Source organism: Hemitrygon akajei, chromosome 27 (genome assembly GCF_048418815.1).
Source record: "Hemitrygon akajei chromosome 27, sHemAka1.3, whole genome shotgun sequence".
Lineage (NCBI taxonomy): Eukaryota > Metazoa > Chordata > Chondrichthyes > Myliobatiformes > Dasyatidae > Hemitrygon > Hemitrygon akajei.
This window is the reverse complement of record NC_133150.1, coordinates 46,438,255-46,463,430: the sequence shown is the minus strand read 5'-3', so window position 1 is coordinate 46,463,430 and position 25,176 is coordinate 46,438,255. Positions and strand designations below refer to the sequence as shown.

The 25,176-nt window shown below is 46.2% G+C and overlaps 1 pseudogene; it reads right to left on the bottom strand.

Annotated features, from left to right (window-relative positions):
- Nucleotides 1–3,839: 3,839 nt before the first annotated feature.
- Nucleotides 3,840–24,637, bottom strand: LOC140717068 (biglycan-like; annotated as a pseudogene).
- Between the last annotated feature and the right edge of the window lie 539 nt (nucleotides 24,638–25,176).

Genomic DNA, 25,176 nt, shown 5'->3' with positions numbered 1-25,176 from the left:
CTGGCAGGTGACAGGTGAGATTAGGTGAGGGGGAAGGTGGGTGGCTGGGGGAGGGGAGGTGAAGTAAGAAGCTGGGAGGTGATAGGTGGAAGAGGTAACTGGCTGAAGAACGAGGAATCTGATAGGAGAGGAGAGGGGACCATGAAATGAAAATGGAAGGAAACCAGATGGAGGTGATGTGCAGGTGAGAAGGAGAGTAGGGAAAAGAGGGAAGCCAGCACATTGTAGTTGTGTCTATTTTATTGTGTACAACTGGCATTATTCAGGAGCAGGGGATGCTTTGTCGTGTCAGCCTTATCAGGGACTTGGGTGTATTGAGAAAAGAAAGGTATTGACTACAGTGGAAGTTTGACTCATTAAGTAGTGAAGGGCTGAGAGGCTCTTCCTGTGGTTGGTGAGCCCAGAACCAAAGGTATTAGGCTCCTTGTTTTTAATTTTCTCGGAGAACACGCTTCTTATCGCAATAATAAATTGAGTGAATCTTCACTACAGTCTTTCCATTTCAGTTTTATTTTTCTTTCCTTAGAGAGACAGGACAGTATAAACCAGGTTCCAAATTTGATATCAAGCACTATAGGTGCCTCGAAGTTCTTGCACAAGTTGCTCAGGTGATTAAGAAGGCATGTGTTGTGTTGGTCTTCATTAGTAGGGGGACTGAGTTTAAAAACAATGAGGCTGCACCTCTATAAAACTCTGCTTAGACTGCTTTGGAGTATTGTGTTCAGCTCTGGTCACCTCGTTATAGGAAGGACGTGGAAGCTTCAGAGACAATGCAGAGAAGATTTACCAGGACGTGCCTAGATCAGAAAGCATGTCTCATGAGGTTAGGTCGAGAAAGGTAGGGCTTTTTGGAGCGATGGACGATGAGAGGTGACTTGGTAGAAGTGCATAAGAGGCACAGATGGAGTGGACAGAAAATTCAACTCTTTTTCTCTCACAGCTGTAATGGCCGATACCAGAGGACATCCATTAAGGAGAGTGGGAGGAAGTTGTGGGAAGATCTCAGGGGTGGGTGCATAGAACACCCTGCTGAGGGTGACGGTTGAGACTGATACATTAGAAACGTTTAAGAGACTCATGAACAGGCACATGAGTGGAAGAAAACTGGAAGGTTATGGACTACCTAGGAGGGAAGGGTTTGATTGACAGTGGAGTAGGCTTATATACACAGGTCAGCACAACTTCATGGTACAATGGGCCTGCATTGTTCTATGTTCTATTGCACCTGAATCAACCACTTCACCTGTACAGACTCGCCATCCTCTGTGTGAAAACGTGAGGCTGCCGTAAGCCGGGAAGGACCTAAAGCAAACAGCAGAGGACACTCGAGGGACTGAACTCCTCACTCCTGCTACTGTTCGAGTACATCAAGCAGCAAATCAGGCAGCATCTGTGGAGGAGAATATCATCCCCTACCCAACTTCTCATACCGACTTCCCCCACCCTGCCTCCCTTCCTTCCCAGTCCCGATGAAGGGTCTCAGCCCAAAGCGTCGACTGTTTAGTCCCCCTCCTGGCCTGCTGAGTTCCTCCAGCATTTTGCGTAAAATTACGGTGTTAATTTTTAAAATTATTCTTTTAGATTTATTGCATGGTAATAAGCCTGGGCCACTTCGTTACACCCCTGTGACCAATTGACCCAGTAACGTGTTTGTCTTTCGAACGAGGAAGAACCTGGTGCACCCAGGGAAAGTCCACATGGTCACGGGGAGAACGTACAAACTCCTTCCAGACAGCCGCTAGATTTAAGCCTGGTTTTCTGCCACTACTCTAACCAGTACGTTACCATGCCTCCCAAATAACTGAGCTAAAAGAAGATGTGAGGGGCAGGTATTTTACCCAGACAGTGGTGAGTGCCTAGAAGGTGCTGCCTGGGGAGGCGGTGGATACGGGATGTTTAGATAGGGACGTGAATGTGAGCGGGTGTACAGTGCTGCCTGGGGAGGCGGTGGATACGGGATGTTTAGATAGGGACGTGAATGTGAGCGGGTGTACAGTGCTGCCTGCCTGGGGAGGCGGTGGATACGGGATGTTTAGATAGGGACGTGAATGTGAGCGGGTGTACAGTGCTGCCTGGGGAGGCGGTGGATACGGGATGTTTAGATAGGGACGTGAATGTGAGTGGGTGTACAGTGCTGCCTGGGGAGGTGGTGGATACGGGATGTTTAGATAGGGACGTGAATGTGAGCGGGTGTACAGTGCTGCCTGGGGAGGCGGTGGATACGGGATGTTTAGATAGGGACGTGAATGTGAGCGGGTGTACAGTGCTGCCTGGGTATGACTGATCTCTCTCTCTCCCTTTCTCTCGCTGCTGCCGGAGGATGGTGCCAGAGGCCTGGGTCTTGGGCAAGGTTTAATCCACCCGGTTTGTGGATTGCACTCCGTCGTTCATGTTATGAAGTGCTTCTGGTTTCTGGTTCTCCTTTTCCTATTGCTATTTAGTGTGATTCTGATTGGGGCAGACCGGCTCTGCAGCCTGCTGTCAATGCACAGCACAGCGCTGAACTGAACTGAACTGAACTGAACATTCCTGGCCTGTGGCTTGATGTTTTATATTCTGTCAATGCACAGCACAGCGCTGAACTGAACTGCACTATACTGAACATTCCTGGCCTGTGGCTTGATGTTTTATATTCTGTGTGTCCACAACACAGCGCTGAACTGAACTGAACTGAACTGAACATTCCTGGCCTGTGGCTTGATGTTTTATATTCTGTGTGTCCACAACACAGCGCTGAACTGAACTGAACTGAACTGAACATTCCTGGCCTGTGGTTTGATGTTTTATATTCTGTCAATGCACAACACAGCGCTGAACTGAACTGCACTATACTGAACATTCCTGGCCTGTGGTTTGATGTTTTATATTCTGTGTGTGGATATTTTTTGCTCGTTTTTTGCCGTTTGCACAATTTGTTTTTTTTTCGCGTGTTGGGCGTTTGACATTTTCTTTGAATGGGTTCCATGGTTTTTCTTTGTTTCATGGCTGTCTGTGGAGAAGTTGGATTTCAGGGTTGTATACTGCGTACATACTCCGATGAAAATGTACCTTGAGTCTTTGGATATGTATAGGCATAAGGGATTATTATAGTTGGCCATTTGATTACTAATTTAATTGGCTTGGCATAACATTGTGGGCTGAAGGGCCTGTTTCTGTGCTGTACTGGTCTAAGTTCGACACCTGGCCCTCCAGATGCGGCCTCTACGTTGGTGAGACCCGTCGTAAATTGGGGGACTGCTTCATCGAGCACCTCTGCACCATTCACCACAAGCACATCTTCCCGTTGGCCAAACATTTTAATTCCAATCCCATTCCCATTCCAATGCATCGGTCCGTGATCTCCTCTTGTGCCAAGATTTTGCACTCTGACCTTTCACTTCTTCTCACCTGCCTGTTACTTCCCCCTGGGTCCCCTCCTCTTTCCCTTTCCCCTTTTCCCTTTCCCCTTTCCCTTCTCCCCTTTCCCTTTCTCCTATTGTCCACTCTCCTCTCTTATCAGATTCTTTCATCTCCTGCCCTTGAATTTTCCCACCCACCTGGCTCACCTTCCAGTTAGCTTCTTTCCCCTCCTTCCACCTTTTCACTCCGGCATCTTCCCCCTTCCTTTCCAGTCCTGAAGAAGGGCCTCGGCCCAAAACGTCGACTGTTTATTCAATTTTACAGATGCTGCCTGACCTGCTGAGATGTTCCAGCACTTTGTGCACATTCTAATAGCTTGCTACCAAAAAAGAAGTTAAATATGATTGTCGTGTTGCATTTTTATTTTGCAGTTTGCAATAGAAAGCTTGATCGTTGCACATTGCAGTGTGGACACCAGGAATGGAAAGGTGATGGCAAAACACTGGGAAGTTAGAGGCAGAGTGAACGTGAATGTGTTTTTTATCTTTTCTATTCACTCAGCAAGCACACTTGGACACTGGTGGTCCGTTTGTGGAGGCCAGCTCTACAGATGGAATGAATCAGCTTGATGTTTGGGCTCAGGACACCGACCTTGTGTGGTTTCAGTTGGGCTGATCCATTTGGATGAAAATCCAGTCTAACGCACAGCGGGAGACTTCTGGCTCGACCTCCCAGTTTGGAAAAAGGTTCCCGTACAGGCTGCTCCTGCTGTTGGGTCGTCACCCTGTGGGCAGAAGTCACCGCTCCTTATGTGAGCTAACAGGTTGTCGTTGAGGTAGACGGCCTGAAATTGGAAAGATAAAGAAAGTAAAAGCATAAACACAAAAGGTTCTGCTGATAATAAACATGAAAAAATTTCTCCTTTCTGTAATTTTTTTTCCCTTTCCCATCCCCTCTACTTCTACTCCCCACTCTGGCCTTTTATGTCTTCTCACCTGCCTATCATGCCCCCCTGGTGCCCCTCCTCCTTCCCTTTTTCCCATGGTCCACTCTCCTTTCCTATCAGATACCTCGGCTCCAGCCCTTGACCTTTCCCACCCATCTGGCGTCAACTATCACCTCCTAGCTATCTTCCTTCCCCTCTCCTCACCTTTTCACTCTGGCATCTTCCCCCTTCCTTTCCAGGCCTGAAGAAGGGCCTCGGCCCAAAACGTCGACTGCTTATTCATTTCTGCAGCTGCGGCCTGCCCAGCTGAGTCCCCCCAGCATTTTGTGTGCGTTGCTCTGGGTTTCCAGCATCTGTAGACTTCCTCGTGTTTAAAGTCTGCAGGTGCTGGAAATCCAGAGCCACACACAAAATGTATGTTTTGAGCAATGCTCCCACTGGGCAGAAGGTGCAGAAGCCTGAAGTCCCACATCACGGGGCTCAGGAACAGCTACTTCCCTTCAACTATTGGGCTCTTGAACCAATCGGCATAGCACTAATCGCTACCTCTGTATAGATCACGAAGACCACTTCCATCATTTAAGATAGATTTGTTTCGTTTGGTTCTTTCTTGTAAAAATTGTAATAATTTTACATTTCTTTCTTTCTTGTGAATGTGGCTTATCTGACGCTCTGTGCCTGTGGTGCTGCCACAAGTGTTTTTCATTGCACCTGTGTATGCATGGATTTGTGCAGATGAACTTGACTTTGACCTTGACTTTGATCTGTCTGGATGGCACACAAATGAAAGCGTTCCACTGAATATCGGAATATGAGACAAAAGTAGTTTACCAACCTTCTAGTTTGGCTCTCTGGTCATGCTAAACGTCCTCGTGGTAGGTCATCTCGACTGAAGACGTGCGTCTGGGAGGGGTAGGTGAGGGAGGGAAGCGAGTGAGGCCTGGGCAACCAGGTCCATTGAGAAGAAAAATCGGCGTGTGCTCAGTCTGCGAGAGTCAACCTTACCCACAGGAGGCTCGACGCCATACAGGACTCAGCAGTCCACTTGACCATTCTCACTCCACTACTGACCCACAGTGGCAGCAGTATGTACGTCAAAACATACAGTGAAATGCGTCATTTGTGTCAACGACCAATGCACCCCGAAGATGTGCTGGGGGCAGCCCGCAAGTGATGCCACACATTGAAGTGCCAACAACTTACAAGCCCTACCCCATACGGCTTTGGGCTGTGGGAGGAAACCGGAGCACCCGGAGGAAATCCATGCAGTCATGGTGAGAACGTACAAACTCCTGACAGACAGCGGCAGGAATTGAATCCCGATACTCTGCTTGCTGGCTCTCTAAAGCTGCAAAGAGTTACACTACCGTGTCACGCTATCAGCCACAGCACCCACACCTGCCCACTCAGTCGGTCTCAGACCCACCCCTCACACGCTGACTCCTGCAGTTCGCCTCCTTACTGTGATGTTCTTGTGCTGGGCCAGACCCGGCAGGACGGCAAACGTCCTGTTGTTGTCCAAGTGGAGGTCCCATAGGTTCGGCGCGTGGCTGAGAGTCTTGTTGGCAAAGACGTAACCTGTGAAGAGTTAATGGAATCTGTGAAGAGTTAATGGAAGCTGTGAAGAGTTAATGGAAGCTGTGAAGAGTTGCTGGTGCTGTGAAGAGTTAATGGAAGCTGTGAAGAGTTAATGGAAGCTGTGAAGAGCTCTGAACACTCAAGTGGCCAGTTAACCTACTTACCGGTCCGTCGTTGGAACCTGGGATGACCAGAGCACCAGGAGGAAACCCACGCGGTCACAGAGAGTACAAACTCCTGACAGACAGTGGTGGGCATTGAACCCAGATCGCTGGTGCTGTAATAGCTTTACGCTAACTGCTGCACTACACAACTTTCTTTGCATTATTAGATGTTATATAGTTTATTTATTTATTGAGATACGCAGAATTGTCCCTTCCGACCCTTCAATCCCCACTGCTCGCCAACCCCTTGATTTACCCTAGCCGAATCACGGGACAACTTACAATGATCAATCAATCTACCAACCGGTTCGTCTTTGGACTGTGAAAGGAAACTGGAGCACCTGGAGTAAACCCACGCGGTCATGGGGAGAACGTACAGACTCCTCACAGACAGCGGCAGGAATTGAACCCAGGTCACTGGTACAGTAACGCGTTGTGGTAACCATTATGTCACCATGCTGCTCTGTCTAATATCACTAATGTATAATTATGATTATACAGTATTAGGTATTGTTGCTCCTTATCATTATGCTTACACCTAGCATTATGCCCTTCTCGTATTGTTTCCTGTTTTTAATGAAATGTACGCCCTCAGGTATTAGACATTTCAACACTGGGGACCAGATACCAACTGTCTACTCTGTGTTTGCCTCACAGACTCTTATAAATTGCGTGGGGAGAGGGAGAGGGGAGGGCAGGTTAGAGTTGTCTCAGCTAGGGGAGGATTTGCCCCCAAATGGTCTGATGCAAGGTCTCGGCCTGAAACCTCGACCGTCCCCTTCACCTCCACAAGTATTGTTTGACTTGCTGGGTCTCACTGACAGTTTGTTCATCGGCCTGTAATATTCCTCTGCTGTTTGCACAATTTGTATTTTTTTTCCTCACTCTGTGCATTGGGTGATTGACTCTCTTCTCTTATCTTAATGTGGCTGCCTGTAAGGACACGAATCTCGAGGTTGTATAATGTATACTTGCTTCGACAATAAGTGCACTTTGAACTTTGAACTGTTTCTCTTACCACCATCACCATCCCTGACCAACTCCATTCGATCAGTCAGATTTCAGAGATGATTTTGAAAGGTGTACCTGATCAAAATCAGAGGTTATTGAAGTCATCCATTTCCACTTTAAAAATTCTGTTGCGGTCAAGATGTATCTCAGATATCGAACTTGGTAGGTCTTGAAAACAACATTGAAATAACTGAGAGCGTATCAATGTTTAAGTAATGAGAACAGTGATTATATGAAAAGATTATAACTATAGAAAAGTTAATTCCACTCAGTGATTGGAGACAGATTAGTTTATTGATCATTCTTTGACTTAAGAAGTGGTTTTCACAGGAAATTCCGAGCTTACCACTTTGTTAGAGGTTTAAAATCAAACTGGCCTGAGTGACTAAGGATGGCAAATTTCATTCCATGAACCAAATGCGGTTCTGTGTGATTGTGCGGAATTAGGTTTTTTAGATATTCCAGATTAGATTTCAGTGCTCCAGGATAACCCCCCCCCCCCACCCCCCGACACAACTGTTGTAATGTGATATAGACCAACTGTTTCCAGGTCTATCCAGTGGTTTAACCTCTGTGTGGAATTATTGTTGACTCTATAGTTCCCACTGATTGGGAATGCAGCCAACATGCTCATGGACCCCTCCCTCCCTGGTCATTCTCACTTCTACCCCTCCCATAGGGGAGGAGATAAATAGCTTTGAAAGCAGTTACCACCAGGCTTAAGACAGCTTCTATCCCACTGTTATCAGAATCTAATGTATGCTAAAGGTGAACTCTTGCACCTTACTGTCTAGCTGCAGTGGACTTCCCTGTAACTGTAACGGTATATTCAGCTTCTACCTTTCTCGTTGCTACCTCGATGTGCCTTTGTGAGGAATGGTCTGTCTGATGGCACACAAGCAAAAACAATTTCACTCAGTCTTAGCATGTTTCTTAGGTGCCGTGAAGTATTTCCGTGACCATGATTGTTCTTGGCAAATTTTTCTACAGAAGTGGTTTGCCATTGCCTTCTTCTGGGCAGTGTCTTTACAAGATGGGTGTCCCCAGCCATTATCAATACTCTCCAGAGATTGTCTGCCTGGTGTTAGTGGTCACATAACCAGGTCTTGTGATCTGCACCAGCTGCTCATACGACCATCCACCACCTGCTCCCATGGCTTCACGTGACCCTGATCGGGGTTTAAGCAGGTGCTACACCTTGCCCAAGGGTGACCTGCAGGCTAGCGGAGGGAAGGAGTGCCTTACACCTCCTTTGTTAGAAACATATCTTCACCTCACCACCCTCTGTCTCAGCACATGAGACAATAATAAGACCATAAGACATGGAAGCAGAATTAGGCCATTCAGCCCATCACATCTGCTCCACACTTACTTCATGGCTGATTTCTAATCCCTCTTAACCCCATTCTCCTTCCTTCTCCCTATAACTTTTGACACCCTTACTAATCAAGAATCTATAAACCTCTGTCTTAAATACGCCCAATGACCTGGCCTCCACAGTCACCTGTGGCAATGAATACCACACAATAGGCAATAGACAGTAGGTGCAGGAGTAGGCCATTCGGCCCTTCTAGCCAGCACCACCATTCACTGTGATCATGGCTGATCATACACAATCAGTACTCCGTTCCTGCACAATTCTCTGGCTGAAGAAATTCCTCCTCCTCTTTGTTCTAAAGTGATGTCCCTCTATTCTGAGTCTCTGCCCTCTGGTCTGAGACTCCCCCACTGTAGGAAACAACCTCTCCAGATTCACTCTATCAAGGCTTTTCAATATTCAATAGGTTTCACTGAGGTCTCCCCTCATTCTTCTAAATTCCCGTGAGTACAGTCCCAGAGCCGTCAAATGTGCCTTATATATTAACCCTTTCATTCCTGGGATAATTTTTGTGAACCCCCTCTGAATCCTCCCCAGTGTTAACACATCCTTTCTTAGATAAGGGGCCCAAAACTACTCACCATATTCCAAGTCCGGTCTGATTAGGCAAATTTCTGTGTTAGGCAATCACCAGAGTCCACTTTTGGAATTTCAGCAAGCCCTGACTCGGTAATCCGAAGGTAATACAGAGATTTCAGCCCGTTGAAGGCTCCTTTGGCAATCCTTTTTGGCAGCAATGGATTTCTGCTTAATTCTGCAGGGGTTAGAGAGATTTGTTTAGACAGAAAAACCTATTCATTCGAATTTTCTCTTTAAACATTTTGAAAAGATTTCAAGAACCACTTAGAATTTTAGTAATACCCTTGTGGCCCACTTTACCTTTCCTTAACCAGCTAGGATTATAAGTCTATTAAGACATGCAGAAACAGCTTAAGACTGCTTTGCATTCAATAAGGCCATGGTCAATCCTTTATTGCTAGAATCATAGAATTGTACAGCGCAGTAACAGGTCCTTTGGCCCACCTCACCCATGCTGATACAGATGTCTATTTATCCAGGGGATCCCAACCTGGGACCTCTTGGTTAATGGTAGGGATCCATGGCATGAAAAAGGTTGGATTCCCCTGCATTTGACCCCTACTCCTCTATGTCTTTCCTAACCATAAGCTTGTCCAAATGCCCATTAAACATTGTAATTGTACCTGCCTCTGCCACTTCCTTTGGAAGGTCATTCCACATACCCGCCCCCCTCTCAAGGAGCCATAGAGTCATAGGGCACTACATGACAGAAACAGGCCCTTCAGCCCATTTAGTCCATGCAACCTGGTATTCTGCCTAGTCCCATCTACTTGCAGCCGGACTGTATCCCTCCAAACCCCTCCCATTCTATCTAAACTTCTCTTAAGTGTTGCAATTGAACCCTCTTCTATTGTTGTGTATTTAATATTTCAGTAATATTTTCAGTGATATTGTAAATACATTTTTCAATTAAGCTTTCTTTGTTGTTTATGTGGGTTATATGCAAAAGTATGCAAATAGCATGTGTCATCACACCCCCACATGATAGATGTGCACCTTGCTTAAGGTAAAAAAGCAAAGTTAGACTCACATTTCAGACTGCTGCCAATTAGTTTTCTGTTTTGGAGGTACGAAGCTTAACAGTGGTGGAGAGGAGGCTTTAAGCGAACGTAAGACAGCTTTCTACCAGCATAGCGAGGCGATTGGGTTTAAAAAAATCGTGGCAAGAAACAGTCGAAAAGTAACAGGGCAGCAATTTTTTTCCTTCGGAGCAGCAGATTTTCTTTGCAAAAGGAAAGCCAATCACGTAAAAAAAGAAAGGCAAGAAATGGACGGATTCATGGGTTTGTAAACAGTGATATCTGTGTTGGGACCACTACTTTTTATGTTATATGTCAATGATTTGGATGATGAAATTGATGGCTTTGTGGCCAAGTTTGTAGATGATACAAAGACAGATGAAGAGACAGGTAGTGTTGAGGAAGCAGAGAGGTGGCAGAAGGACATAGATTAGGAGAATGGCGAAGAGGTGGCAGATGGAACACTGTGTTGGGAAGCACTATCGTAGAAGGAATAAAAGAGTAGACTATTTTCTAAATGGGGAGAAAATTCAAAATTTCCAGGTGCAAAGGGACTGGAAGGCCTTGTGCTGGATTCCTTAAAGGTTAATTTGCAAATTGAGGTGATGGTGAGGAAGGCAAATGCAATGTTAGCATTCATTTCAAGAGGACTAGAATAGATAGATAGATACTTTATTCATCCCCATGGGGAAATTCAACATTTTTTCCAATGTCCCATACACTTGTTGTAGCAAAACTAATTACATACAATACTTAACTCAGTAAAAATATGATATGCATCTAAATCACTCTCTCAAAAAGCATTAATAATAGCTTTTTAAAAAGTTCTTAAGTAGTTTACTTAAATACATTAAATACAATCAACCCCGGCACTTTAACATATAATATAATTTAATATAAGAGCAAGGATGTAATATCCAGCCTTTTAAAAGCACGGGCGAGGCCTCACTTGGAGTATTGTGAGCAATTTTGGGCCCCTTATCTTAGAAAGTTGTGCTGACATAGAGAGGGTTCAGAGGAGGTTCACAAGAATGATTCCAGGAATGAAATGGTTAATGTATGAGGAGCATTTGATGGCTCTGGGCCTTTACTCACTGGAATTCAGAAGAATTTAGTTGTTTTTTTGGGGGGGGGGGGTTCTGATTGAAACCTGTCAAATGTTGAAAGGCCTAGACTGAGTGGATGTGTAGAAGATGTTTCCTATGGTGAAAGAGTCTAGGTCCAGAAAGCACAGCCTCACAATACTTGGACATCTATCTAGAACGGAGATGAGGAGGAATTTCTTTAGCCAGAGAGTAGAGAATCTGTAGAATTTGTTGTCATAGGCGGCTATGGAGGCCAGTTCACTGGGTTATTTAAGGTGGAGATTGGTAAGTTTAATTAGGGTGTGAAAGGTTATGGGGAAAAGGCAGGAGAGTAGGATTGAGAGGGAAATATACTGCGTCAATTTACTAATGTGATGAAATGATCTGTGTGAATGGCATGCAGGACAAAGATCTTCATGGTCTGTGTACTCTGTGTATGTGACAATATTAAACCAATCACCAAAGAAGCAGTAAAAGCCCAGACAGTATTCTAACTCCTAACTCTGCCTCCTATTCCATAATGACAGAGGGGCCCTTGATCGTGTTGGCAGCTTTTCTGAGGCAACGGGAAGTGTAGATGGACTGGCAGGTTTTTACAGTCTTGGGCAGAGCAGTTGCCGTACCAAATGCTTTATTAAAATGCATTGACTGGGGCTTTCTTTTACGGGATACCTTACAAAATGGCTTTGGAGAATGCCTCAGAGAAAATCCGTGGGCAGGCCATTGGTGAGTTTTAACAAACTAATTGCAGAAGGGAAAGGAAGGAAGAGTGAACTGGAATCCACAATTCTATAGGAGGCTGGATGCTGAAGACAGCTTGTTCTGGAGTTAGCGGACTGTGTGGGTGTTTGGAGGAAAGGGGCTTGTTCTGATGTTTCTGTTTTGCTGCATACTGCGGTCTGTGATGTTCTGCCAAGTATGGTGGGCATGCCGTGTTGGCACCGGAATGTGTGGTGACACCTGAGGGCAGCCCCCGGCGCACCCTCGCGTTTCATTGTAAGCTTTGGTGTACACGTGATAAATAAATCTGAATCTGAATTTACTTCACTTCACACCTCCCTGACAGAGTTCTCTCAGCAGAAGGTTCTCCAGGTTTTGTAAGTCTCTTTCCTTCAGCTCTCTGATCTTGTTATTCTGGAGACCCAGCAGACTGGTATCAGGCAGGATGTCTGCAGGGACCTTGGTGAGACCTAAAGCCGGCAATCCATTAACTTAGCAGTTTCTTTGCTCGTCCCTAGGCGCTGTCCTTGGGGAATGAAAGGCTTAACATACGAGGAGCACTTGATATCTCTGGACCTGTACTTGATAGAGTTCAGATGGATGAGGTGGGAGGAGTCTCGTTTGTCTCATACTGGGAAAAAACAGACACTGGCTCTTCACTCTGTCTGTGCCCCTTATTATCTTAAACACCTCTACCAAGTCGCATCTCATCCTCCTTCGTTCCAAAGAGAGAAGCCCTAGCTCACACAACATACCTTTATAAGACTTCTCTCTAACCCAGGCACCGTCCCAGTAATATAGAGATGCAATATTACTTTGCAGCTCTTCAAGTCAATGTTCCTATTAATGAAGGCTATGCACCTTTCTAACCACCCTATCAACTTGTGCACCAACTTTGAAGGATCAATGGACTTGGGATCCCTTGCACTGTTCAGAACCCGGCCATTAATCCTGTACTCTGCTTTCAAGTTCAACTTTCAAAGTGAATCAGTTCACACCTTTCTGAATTGAACTCCATCTGCTACTGCTCAGCCCAGCTCTTGCATCCCATCAATGTCCCATCATAACCTATGGCAGCCTTCTACACTGTCCACAACACCACCAACCTTCATCTCACCTGCAAACTTATAAACCTAACCTTCCACTTCCTCATCTAAATCATTTATAAATATCACAAAGGGCAGGGATCCCAGGACATATCCCTGTAGAACACCACTGGTCACAGACCTCCAGGCAGAATACACTCCATCTACTAACACCTTCTTCCTTCTATGGGCAAGCCAATTCTAAACCATGTAGCCAAGCTTCCCTGCATCCCATCTCAAGCCTCCTGGCTTTCTGAATGAGCTGACCATGGGGAACCTTGTCGAATGCCTTACTAGAATCCATATATACCACATCCACCACTCCCCTTCATCAATTTGTTTGTCACTTTTGTCTTATATTTGTAAAATGGATACTCTGGGGCTCCATTCACAACTCATATTGTTTCAATAATACTTTTTGCAAGCGAGCACCTATGTCAAGATGCTGTTCATTGACTGTGGTGGTGGCATCCATCGGTCTCGAGAGACCATGGATCTGTGCCTGGAGTTTCCAGGGCGCAGGCCTGGGCAGGGTTGTATGGGAGACCGGCAGTTGTCCAAGCTGCAGGCCTTCCCCTCTCCACGCCACCAATGTTGTCCGAGGGAAGGGCACTAGGACCCAAGCAGCTTGGCACCGGTGACGTCGCAGAGCAATGTGTTGTTAAGTGCCTTGCTCAAGGACACAAACACGCTGCCTCAGCTGAGGCTCGAACCAGTGACCTTCAGGTTACTAGTCTGATGCCTTGCCCACTAGGCCACGCGCCAACACAATGTTCATTGACTATAGCTCAGCATTTAACACCGTCATTCCCACAGCCCTGATCAATAAGCTACAGAACCTGGGCCTCTGTACCTCCCTCTGCAATTGGACCCTTGACTTCCTAACTGGAAAACCAGAATCTGTGTGGATATCCTCTCACTGACGATCAACACTGCCGCACCTCAGGGGTGTGTGCTTAGCCCACTGCTCAACTCTCTAAATACCCATGACTGTGTCGCTAGGCATAGCTCAAATTCCATCTGTAAATTTGCTGACGATACAACCGTTGTTGGTAGAATCTCAGGTGGTGACGAGAGGGTGTATAGGAGTGAGATAGACCAGCTAGTTGAATGGTGCCACAGCAACAACCTTGCACTCCATGTCAGTAAGATAAAAGAGCTGATTGTGGACATCAGGAAGGGTAAGATGAAGGAACACATACATATCCTCATAGAGGGATCAGATGTAGAAAGAGTGAGCAACTTCAGATTCCTGGGTGTTAAAGATCTCTGAGGATCTAACCTGGTCCCAACGGATCGATACAGTTGCAAAGAAGGCAAGACAACAACTATACTTCATTAGGAGTTTGAGGAGATTTGGTATGTCACTCAAAAACTTCTACAGATGTACCATGGAGAGCATTCTGACAGACTGCATCACTATCTGGTAAAGGAGGGGCTACTGCACAGGATTGAAAGAAGCTGCAGAGGGTTGTAAAATTAGTCAGCTCCATCTTGGGTACTAACCTCCAGAGTATCCAATTCACCTTCAAGGAGCAGTGCTTCAGAAAGGCAGCATCCATTATGAAGGACCTCCAGCACCCAGGGCATGCCCTTTTCTCACTGTTACCATCAGGTGGGAGATACAGAAGCCTGAAGGCACAAACTCAGCAATTCAGGAACAGATTCTTCTCCTCTGCCATTCAATTTCTCACTTTTATTTTATTATTTATGTCTTTGCACTATTTAATTTAACTATCTAATATAAAGTACACATATATACTGTGATTGATTTTATTTTTTTCATATGATCATGTGTTGCATTGTATTGCTGCTGTTACGGAGTAGCTGGTTTGAAGGATCTGTCTCTGTGCTGTACTTTTCTATGCCTCTATGTCCACTGTGCACAGAAGTTCTCCTTCCAGAAAGGGCCCATAGCTGTCAATGAATGCCACAGACTATGCTAGAGTGAGTCAGAAGGTCGCAAGATACTCAGTGGTCCCACCAGGGAGCTGTTGCGATTCCAGACCACACATTACATCCTGCACAAAGAAACTTAATCCTGAAAATCATAAAAAGCTGTGGACGCTGGAAATCCAAAATTAAAAACAGATAGTGCCGGAAATACTCAGCAGGTCAGGCAGCATAAGTCACTGGAGCAGAAAGTAGGCCACACGGTCCATCGAGTCTGCTCCACCATTCCATCACGGTTGATTACTATCTCTCTCAGCCCCATTCTCCTGCCTTGTCCCTTTAACCTTTGAGGCCCTGACTAATCAAGAAGCTGTCTACCTCCGCTTTAAATATACTCAATGTCTTGGCCTCCACAGCTGTCCGTGACAATGAATTCCACAGATTCACCACTCTCTGGCTGAAGAAATTCCTCCTCATCTCTGTTCTAAATCGATGTCCCTCTATTCTGAGTCTGTACCCTCTCGACCTAGAGTCAAGGAAACACCCTCTCCATATCCACTCTGTATAGGCCTTTCAGTATTCAATAGGTTTCAATGAGATTCCCCCTCATTCTTCTAATCTCCAGCGAGTAAATGCCGAGAACCATCAAAAGCTCCTCATATGTTAACTCTTTCAATCTCATGAACCTCCTCTGGACCGGCTCCAGTTTCAGCACATTTTTTCAAAGATAATGGTCTAAAACTGCTCACTATACTCCAAGTGAGGCCTCACTAGTACCAGAACCTCAACATTAAATCCTTGCTCTTGTATTCTAATTCTCTTGAAATGAATGGTAACATTTCACTTGCCTTCCACCAACTCCACCAACAAATTAACCTTTAAGGAACCTTGCTCAAGGACTTGGGCTCCTATGTCCCTTTGCACCTCTGATTTTTGAATTTTCTTTCCATTGACAAAATAGTCTACACTTTTACTCCTTCTATCAAAGTGCAGGACCATGCACTTCACTGCACTATATTCCATCTGCCACTTCTTTGCCCATTCTCCCAAAATATCCAAGTGCTTTTGTAGCCTCTCCATTTCCTCAACACTACCTGCCCCTCCCCCCCTTGTATCATCTGTAAACATAGCCACAAAGCCAACAATTCTGTCATCCAAATCATTCACCTATAACGTGAAAAGTAGTCCCAACACTGACCCCTGCGACACACCATTAGTCACCGATAGTCAACCAGAAAAGGTTCCCTTTATTCCTACTCTTTGCTTCCTGCCAGTCAGCCAATCTTCTACCCTCGCTAGTATATCTTCTGTAATACTATGGGTTCTTATCTTGTTAAGCAGCCTCACTTGCGGCACCTTATCAAAGGCCTTCTGAAAATCTAAGTGGACAACATCCGCTGACTCTCCTTTGTCTATCCTACCTGATATTTTCTCAAGGAATCCCAACAGATTTTTCAGGCAAGATTTTCTCCTAAGGAAACTATACTGACTTTGGTCTATGTTAGCATGTGCCTCCAAGTTCCCTGAAGACTCATCCTTAATAATGGACTCCAACAAACACTAAAGTCAGGCTAACTGGCCTGGATGAAAAAAAAATAGAGGACTATCTGGACTATCAAGTGTTAGCTTGTTCTTGCAGTGGGTTAAAAGGCTGGCACAACGTTGTGGGTGAAGGGCCTTTACAGTTTTATACTCTTCACTTTACAACTCACGCCTTTATTGTTAATTTAGTTTTTGTAAATTTGCACAATTTGACTTCTTTTGCACATTTGTTGTTTGTCAGTCTTTGTTTATGGATAGTTTTTCATAAATTATATTATTTTTTTCCTGTAAATGCCAGAAGGCACTATATGGTAACACATATGTACTTTGATAATAAATTTTACTCTTTTGGCACTACTTATTTTTATATATATATACACACACACACACACACACACACACACACACACACACACACACACACACACACACACACACACACACACACACACACACACAATACGGTAGTGCTCCTGTTGGGCGGGGGGGGGGGGGGTGCATGGTTGACAGCCCACCCCAACATTCCTAATGACCAGCACTATTTATTGTCCTTGTTTTCAAATGGGATTATGGTGGGATGTTCAAGTTTCACAACATGCTGTATGTCAGTGATAATAATTCTGATTCTAATTCTGTCATGGTCCGGTCCGTGAAATCCTCATTCCGGTTTACAGTCTGGTTCGTGGACTCCAGGCTCCGGGTCTTCTGGCTGTCCCTGGTTTCAGTTGGGTTTAATCATAGGCACCTGATTCTCGTCTTGGGACTGGGAATTTAAGTGGCCCTGGGGTCAAGTGTGGGTGTTGGTTTGTCTTGTCGGTATCCTCTTGGAGTAACCTGCCTGTGGAAGGCTAGAGCAGTCATTCATGATCTCTAGGCCTGGTTGTCTCTAGTCGGAGCAGTCATCGGAGTATGGATTTGGCCGTTTCCAGGCCGGCTGAGTAGCCGTCTGCCACTCCGAGCTGGACATGGATTCGGCTGTTTCCGTAGCCAGCCAAGGTTGCTGGCCGCCCCAAGACTTGGAGCCACCCTGGATTGAGCTCCCTTCCTGTCCTCACTTCTGTGGGGTAAGTCAGGCAGTCCTTGCTGTTACCATGCGGTTGGATCTGCCCCTTCCTGTCCTTGCCTCTGTTGGGTAAGTCAGGCTGTCTTTGCTGTTACCCTGAGGCTGGTCTGTTCCCTTCCCCTCTCCATCTGAATCCCTGACAGTTTCCTTGGTGGTTTACCTTGGCAGTCATCCCGGTCCTGCATCCTGGCCTGGCATCCTAGAAAGGGGTCCTGGCCCTGTGTTCCAAGAAGGAGTACCTCGTCCTGCCTAGGAAAGCCTCGAAGAATCCAAGACTTGTCCAGTCCTGTAGCCATGTCATGTCTTCACCTAGGTATGGAGTCCAAGCCCAAGTCAAGACCCAGATTCTGGGTCCTTGCCCAGTCTCTGCCTCGGAGTCCATACCCTAGCCTCGAAGAACTCTAGCCTCGTCATGTCCTCGCCTAGTTCTGGAGTCCGAGTCCGAGTCAAGATCCAGGTTCTGGGTCCTTGTCCACTCTCTGGCTCAGAGTCCAAGCCCAGGCTCCTAGTCTGTGTTCAGTCCCGTCCCTATTCTAGTCCAGTCCGGTTCCCAGTACTTCAGTGCCTGTGTCTTGCATTTGGGTCTGTTTCCAACGCCCCCCCCCATGACAAATTCTGATTTTGTTCTGTGTTCTACCTGTATCGACACTTTTCTAGGAATGGTGTACATATACCCCTCAGTCCCTAAGTTCTACAACACTCCCTAGAGTTCCTACCGTTGACTGTAAGTCCTGCCCTGGTTTGTCCCTGCTTTTACAGGACAGGAGGAGGTTATTCAATCAGCAATAGAGCAACTTTTCCAATAGCAGCTGTGGAAGTTGCACTAAGACAAGGGTTAAGGTAATACCTAGGTGAGGATGGTGAGCAGAGACTGTCCAGGCAAAGGAAAACCTATGAAGAGCACAGCTTCCCTTAGCACAGCGGAGGACTGCATCCATTTGGCAGACAAAGACAAGACAAGAATACAACAGTAAGTTGCAAAATAGTGGAGTTTACTTCACTAACTTCAAAGTATCATTGGTTGTTAGCTTGTAGATTCCGTTGACTTTTATCACCTGCATCACGAATGGGGAATAATCTTGCAAAGAAGGAATCGACACTTCAGCTGCTGTTTGTGTGTGGGGGGAGGGCGGAGGGGCTTTGGGGTTCTGATATTACTATCATTTATTCTATGGGGTTTCTTGTTTGGTGGGTGTCCGTGAGGAGTAAGGATTTCAGGTTGTATAATGTATACATTCTCTGATATTAAATTGGGCCATGTGATCCATTTGAAATTAAGTATACTCAATGGCCAGTATCTGTAACTGCTAGTCAATTCTATATAGAATGGTAATTCCTCTGTTCAGACTTCAGAACAGTGAGCCATGCTGTCCTCCTTGTGCTGAGGAACAAGCGTGCGTTTTCGGGGTTCGGTTAGTTGGTTACGACTCAGCGGCATGGGTTACAATTTCCCTTACTGAGGTTGGAACACTGAACCACCATTGTGTGGCCCCACACCTGTGAGGGCAGGAATACTGACAAAGTGGAGGACGTGCCGGAACTGATCCGGGATTCTCCGTGAGTTCCGGGAGGCCGGACAGCTTGAAGGGCTTGGCCTGGCAGAGCAGGAAAGCCAGCAGGCAGGAGACGAGGACCTGGGGAGCTGCATTCGTGGTGGCTGCAGGAACAGGAAGTCAATATCTTACCATCTCTCAGACACTGAGGTTCACACCAGCACAGCACCCATCTCGTATGGTGAAAGAAGCAGCAACCTACACCAGCGTTCAGTATGATTACACACCTGCTGAAGGAACTCAGCAGTCATAGAACAGTACAGCACAGAAACAGGCCCTTTGGTCCTTCTAGTTCATGTTGAACTATTTAAACTGTCCACTGCCATTGACCTCCACCCAGACTGTGGTCCTCCATACCCCCACCATCCATTTCCCTATCCAAACTTCTCTTGAATGTTGAAATTGATCTTGCATGCACCTCTTGTGCTGGAAGCTCGTTCCACCCTCTCGACCCTCTGAATAAAGAAGTTTCCCCCCCCCCCCCCCACCATGCTCCCCATAAATGTTTCACCTTTCACCCTTAAGTATGACCTCTGTTTGTAGTCCCTCCCAATCTCAGTGGAAAAAGCCACTGTTTGCACTTACCCTGTCTATACCCCTCATAATTCTGTATACCTGTATCAAATCTCCTCCCAATCTTCTACATTCCAAGGAATAAAGTCCTCACCTATTCAGTCTTTTCTTATAACTCCAGACCTGGAAACGTCCTTGTAAATTTTCTCAGTACTCTTTCAACCTTTCCTGTAGGTATGTGACCATTGCCTCATCAATATCTTATACAACTTCAATATAACATCCCATCTCCTGTACTCAGTACTTTGATTTATGAAGGCCAACACAATACACGTCTCACATGGCAAAAGGATCAGGAACCCCTGATGCTCCAGCTTCCTCCCACAGACGAAAGCCACACAGGTTAATTAGGGTTAGTGAGTTGTGGGCATTCCATGTTGGCACCAAACGCACGGTGGCACCTGTGGGCTGCCCCCAGCACATCCTCAGATTGTGTTGGCTATTGACGCCAATGAGGCAGATCACTGTATGTATCGATGCACTTGTAACAAATAAAACAAATCTTTAACACAAGAGATTCTGCAAATGCTGGAAATCCAGAACAACACGCACAAAATACAGGAGGATCTCGGCAGATCAGGCAGCGTCTATGGAAATTAATAAACAGTCGACGTTTCAGGCCGAGACCCTTCATCAGGACTGATGAAGCTAATGAAAGCTAATTTTTCATCTTTGTTGAGTGTCAGGGGCACCTCAAGACAGCCTGGTGCCTATTTGGAAAGAATTGTCAGAAATAGTGATTGAGGTGGTTGCATTAAGAACATTTAAAGACCATCTGGATAAGCAGAGGGACAGGAGAGGTTTAGTGGGCAATGGGTCAAACACGGGCAGATGGAATGAGCTCACTGGGCAATGTGGACAGTATGGATGAGTGGGGCCAAAGGGCCTGTTTCCTGTTGTATGATTCTATACTACAGATGCTGTTCAACCCACTGAGTTCCTCCAGCAGCTTGCGTGTTACTCCAGGCTCCAGCATCTGCAGCCTCTTGTGTCTCTCATAAAGTCACAGGTAGTCTTGTAGCTTAGTGAAGCAGCCATAATCGAGGTTCTTAGGGTCTTGAGAGAAAGTTATTAACCAGGAGAATATTTCCAGTGGCAAGGGGTGGAGAGTAGACCCCAGCCTTTGGAGAGAGAGGCAACAAACTGCAGATGATGAAAATCCAAAATAAAAACAGCAAATGCTAGTATTACTCAGCAGGGCAGGGTGGCAGGGTGGAGATACGTCTCTACAAAAGGAGGTGTAAGGCACTCCTTCCCTCCGCTAGCCTGCAGATCACCCCTGGACAAGGTGTGGCACCTGCTTAGCCGCCCCCCCCCCCGATGAATTCTCAGCAGGTCAGGCGGCATCCATGAAGAGAAATAATCAGATCAATATTTTAGCTCAATGTTAACCTGAACCTCAAACTGAGAAAGTGGAGAATATAAAAGTAAAATGAGTGAAAGTGGATGGTTGATAGCACAGATTTGGTGGGCCAAAGGGCCTATTTATGAGCTGTATCTCTTCAGGACTCTATGACAACAACATTGAGGAAGGAAAATTGTGAGGAGAAGCAAAATCAAGGTTTGAAAAGAACTTGAAACTAGTGAGAAATAATCACCTTTAATGGTGTTATTGCAGAGCAGGGTTTCCCAGCCTTTTTGATGCCACGGACCCCTACTGTTAACTGAGGGGTCCGTGGGCCCCAGATTGGGAGCCCCTCTCCCGGGGGCAGGTGCGCCCGTTTCCTCATCAGGAGCTTAGTCAATGAAGAGCAACGTTGCATCTAGGAAGAGGCTCCCCTCTGCTGGGCACATGGTTAATTACACAAGGCAGAGATTACACTAACAGGAGAAAGTCTGCAGAGGCTCGAAATACAAAGCAACACACACGAAATGCTGGAGGAGCTCAGCAGGGCAGGCTGAATCTAAAGAAATGAACAAACAGTCGATGTTTCAGGCTGAGACCATTTATCAGGACTGGAAAGGAGGAGGAGAAGTCAGCATACGAAGGTGGGGGGAGGGGAGGAAGAAGTACAAGGTGGGGCAGGGAGGTTGAGTGGTGAAAGATGCTAGAGAAGGAAGAACTGGTCCTCACCCTCAATAGTTTCCCCCTCCGGCTCTCGTCATCTATGTTCAAGTCAAGTCAAGTCACTTTTTATTGTCATTTCAACCATAACTGCTGGTACAGTACACAGTAAAAACGAGACAATGTTTTTCAGGACCATGGTGCTACATGAAACAATATTAAAAGCTACACTGAACTACGTAAAACAACACAAAACCTACACTAGACTACAGACCTACCCAGGACTGCATAAAGTGCACAAAACAGTGCAGGCATTACAATAAATAATAAACAAGACAATAGGCACAGTAGAGGACAGTAAGTTGGTGTCAGTTCAGGCTTCGGGTATTGAGGAGTCTGATGGCTTGGGGGAAGAAACTGTTACATAGTCTGGTCGTGAGAGCCCGAATGCTTCGGTGCCTTTTCCCAGATGGCAGGAGGGCGAAGCCTACACCGGAATCGCTCCCCAACTATTCCTACACTGCATTGTTTGCATCAAATCAAGTCAGTGAGGATATGCAGGGGGCAGCCCGCAAGTGTCACCACGTTTCCGGTGCCAACACAGCATGCCCACAACTCACTAACCCTAACCCATACATCCTTGGAATGTGGGAGGAAACCAGAGGACTCGGAGTCACGGGGCAAATGAACAAATTCCTCACGGGCGGCAGCAGGAGTCGAAATCCAGTCGGTGACTGATGCCACTGTAAAGTGATCGCGCTAACTGCCATATTACCATGCCTGTCCTCTGCGACCACATCTCTAGCACCTGCCTCGTCTGTCCATCACCTCCCTCCTCATTGAGTTCCACCTATCGCCTGCCAGTCCCTTGTATTTATCCTCCCTCCCACCTTCTCTCCAACGCTCTCCTGATTCAACGTCTCCACCCAAATTGTTGGCCATCCTTGTATCTCCAAAGAAGGTGGGGGGGGGGGGAAGAGAGGGAAGGAGAGTCGGAAAAGGAGAGAGGGAGAAAGAGGGGAGAGAAAGAAAGGGGGGGGGAGAGAAAGACAGATTGAGAGAGAGGGAGAGAGAAAAGGAGAAAGAGATAGGGGAGAGGAAGAAAGAGAAAAGCAGAGAAGGCAAGGGAGAGAGAGAGGGAAGTAAAGGGAGGAGGGACAGAAATGGAGATAGAGAGAGAGGAGAAGGAAAAGGAAACGGGAGGGAGACAGATAAAGGGAGAGAGGAGAGAGCAGAAAGGGAAGAGAAAGAGAGAGGGAGAAAGATAGAGAAGAGAGGGAAAGGGAGAAAGAGGAGGACAGAGAGAAAGAGAAAGGAGAGAGAGGGAGAGAGGGAGAAAGAGAAAAGGAGCAAGAAAGAAAAAGAGAGGTAAAGGGAGAGAGAGGAGTAGAGGCACAGAGAGGGAGAGAGAAGGGGAGAAGAGGCAGAAAGGGAAAGAGAGGGTGAGAGATATAGATACAGAGTGAGTGAGAGAAGGAAAGAGGAAGAGAGATTGAGGAGAGAGAGAGAGAGAGGAGACAGAGAAGGGCAGAAATGGAGAGACAAAGAGAGAATGAGAGGGAAAGGGAGAGGAGACCGAGGGAGAGAGAGAGAGGGTGAGACAGACAGAAAGAGAGAGAGAGAGAAAGAGACAGGGAAAAGGTGAAATGGAGAGAGAGTGATAGAAAGAGGGAAAGGAGAGAGAGAGGTGGGGGGGGAGAAGGAGAGAGAGAGAGAGAGGGAGAGACAGTGAGAGAGAAAGTGAGTGAAAGGCAGAAAGATAGATGGGAGTGATCACTGCTAGAGGGCGACTGAGAGTGAAAGAGAAAACCTGAGATGCAGAAAGACAGTGTAGGAGAAACAGATCGCGAGGGAAGTCGTGTCTGTGAGACAGAGAAAGACAGAGATTAAGAGGGAGGGAGAGAGCGAGGAGGACGAGAGAGATGTTTTCATCTCCTTAGCTTTGAACCAGGTGCTTTTAATGTGGTTTTCCATAACATGAGATGTCATTTTCCCTGCTGCTATTGATTATGAATATTATTTGTCTTTTATCGGGACCAAAACAAACTTCACCCCCAGTCTGTTGATTACGGTGTCCCCATGTAGCCCATGCACACACGGGACACACTGTTCTTAGTTTAGAATAATAGGCATGCGAGGGACATAAATTATGATGAGCTGGAACTGAAAATGCCAGCATTTGTTAAAAGTAAAGCTCTCACATAACCAAGCTCACTGATGATGACTTGATACACAGCAACTGAGTCAATTATATTTCAGTTTAATATCCACTGCTGTGTGTTGGACTAAGAAATGGGAGAAGTTTCTCTCTTGGTAGCAACACTAAACTAGGTTCAGAGATTTCTGTTTCATAATACTGTCAAAATGAAGGTATAGACAGCAGTTCTCTGTGAAATCTGCTCTCTGGTCTGTGACTCATTCTGAACTACACTCTGTGGCCCCTTGTTCTAGATACATCCTGTACCTCACAAAGTGGCTACTGAGTGTATGTCCGTAGTCTGCTGCTGCTGTAGCCCATCCACTTTGAAGTTTGATGCTTTGTTGTTCGCACCATTCTCTGTAAACTCTAGAGATTGTTGTGTGTGAAAATTCCAGGTGATCAGTAGTTTCTGAAATACTCAAGCCAACCTGTCTGGCACTAACAATCGTTCCACAGTCAAAGTCGCTTAGATCCCACTTCTTCCCCATTCTGGTGTTTGTTCTGAACAACAACTGAACCTCTTGACCATGTCTGCATGCTTGTATGCATTGAGTTGCTGCTGCGTGATTGGTTGATTAGATATTTGCATTAACGAGCAGGTGTGCCTAATAAAGTGGCCTCTGAGCTTATAGTTATTGACTTGGAGAAACAGGTTGAAATATTTTTGAAGCGACTGAAGACCCGAGCCTTTCTCTGAATGTCAGCCTAACAAAAGAACTGTTTGTGGAGTTCAGAGAGGGGAGGAGGCCAACGCACATGTTCCATCTGCATCAATGGTGTTGAGGTGGAGATGGTTGAGAGCCTGAAGTTCCTGGGAGTGAACATCACCAGCGGCCTGCCCTTGTCCAGCCATGTAGATGCCACGGCCAAGAAGGCACACTAATGCCTCTACTTCATTTGACATGCCCCCTTTGACCCGCATTGATTTTATCAACGCATCATAAAAATCATACATCACTGTCTGACACTGCTCTGCCTAAGACCTCCAGAAACTGCAGAGAGTTGTGGTCACAGCTGCTCACATCATAGAAACCAGCGTCCCCTCTCAGTGCCATGGTAAAGCAGACAGCAGAGTCAAAGACTCCACCCACCCTGAACATTCTCTCTTCTCCCTACTCCCAGCGGGCAGAAGATAGAAAAGCCTGAAAGCACGTCCCACTCAGGCTCAAGGACAGCTTCAATCCTACTGTTGTCAGACTTCTTGTACGATAAGATGTACTCTTGACCTCAGCATCTACCTTGTCATGAACCTATTGTCTGTCTGCTCCGCACTTCCTCTGTAACTGTAACACTTCATTCTGCAGTCTCATTGCTTTTGTTTGTACAACCTCAATGAACTGGTGTGGCGAAGTGACCTCAATAGATAACTTACAAGGCAAAGCTTCTCACTGTGAAAATAACAAACCAGGTTACCAACTCTGGCAAGATTCTCCTGCACACCAC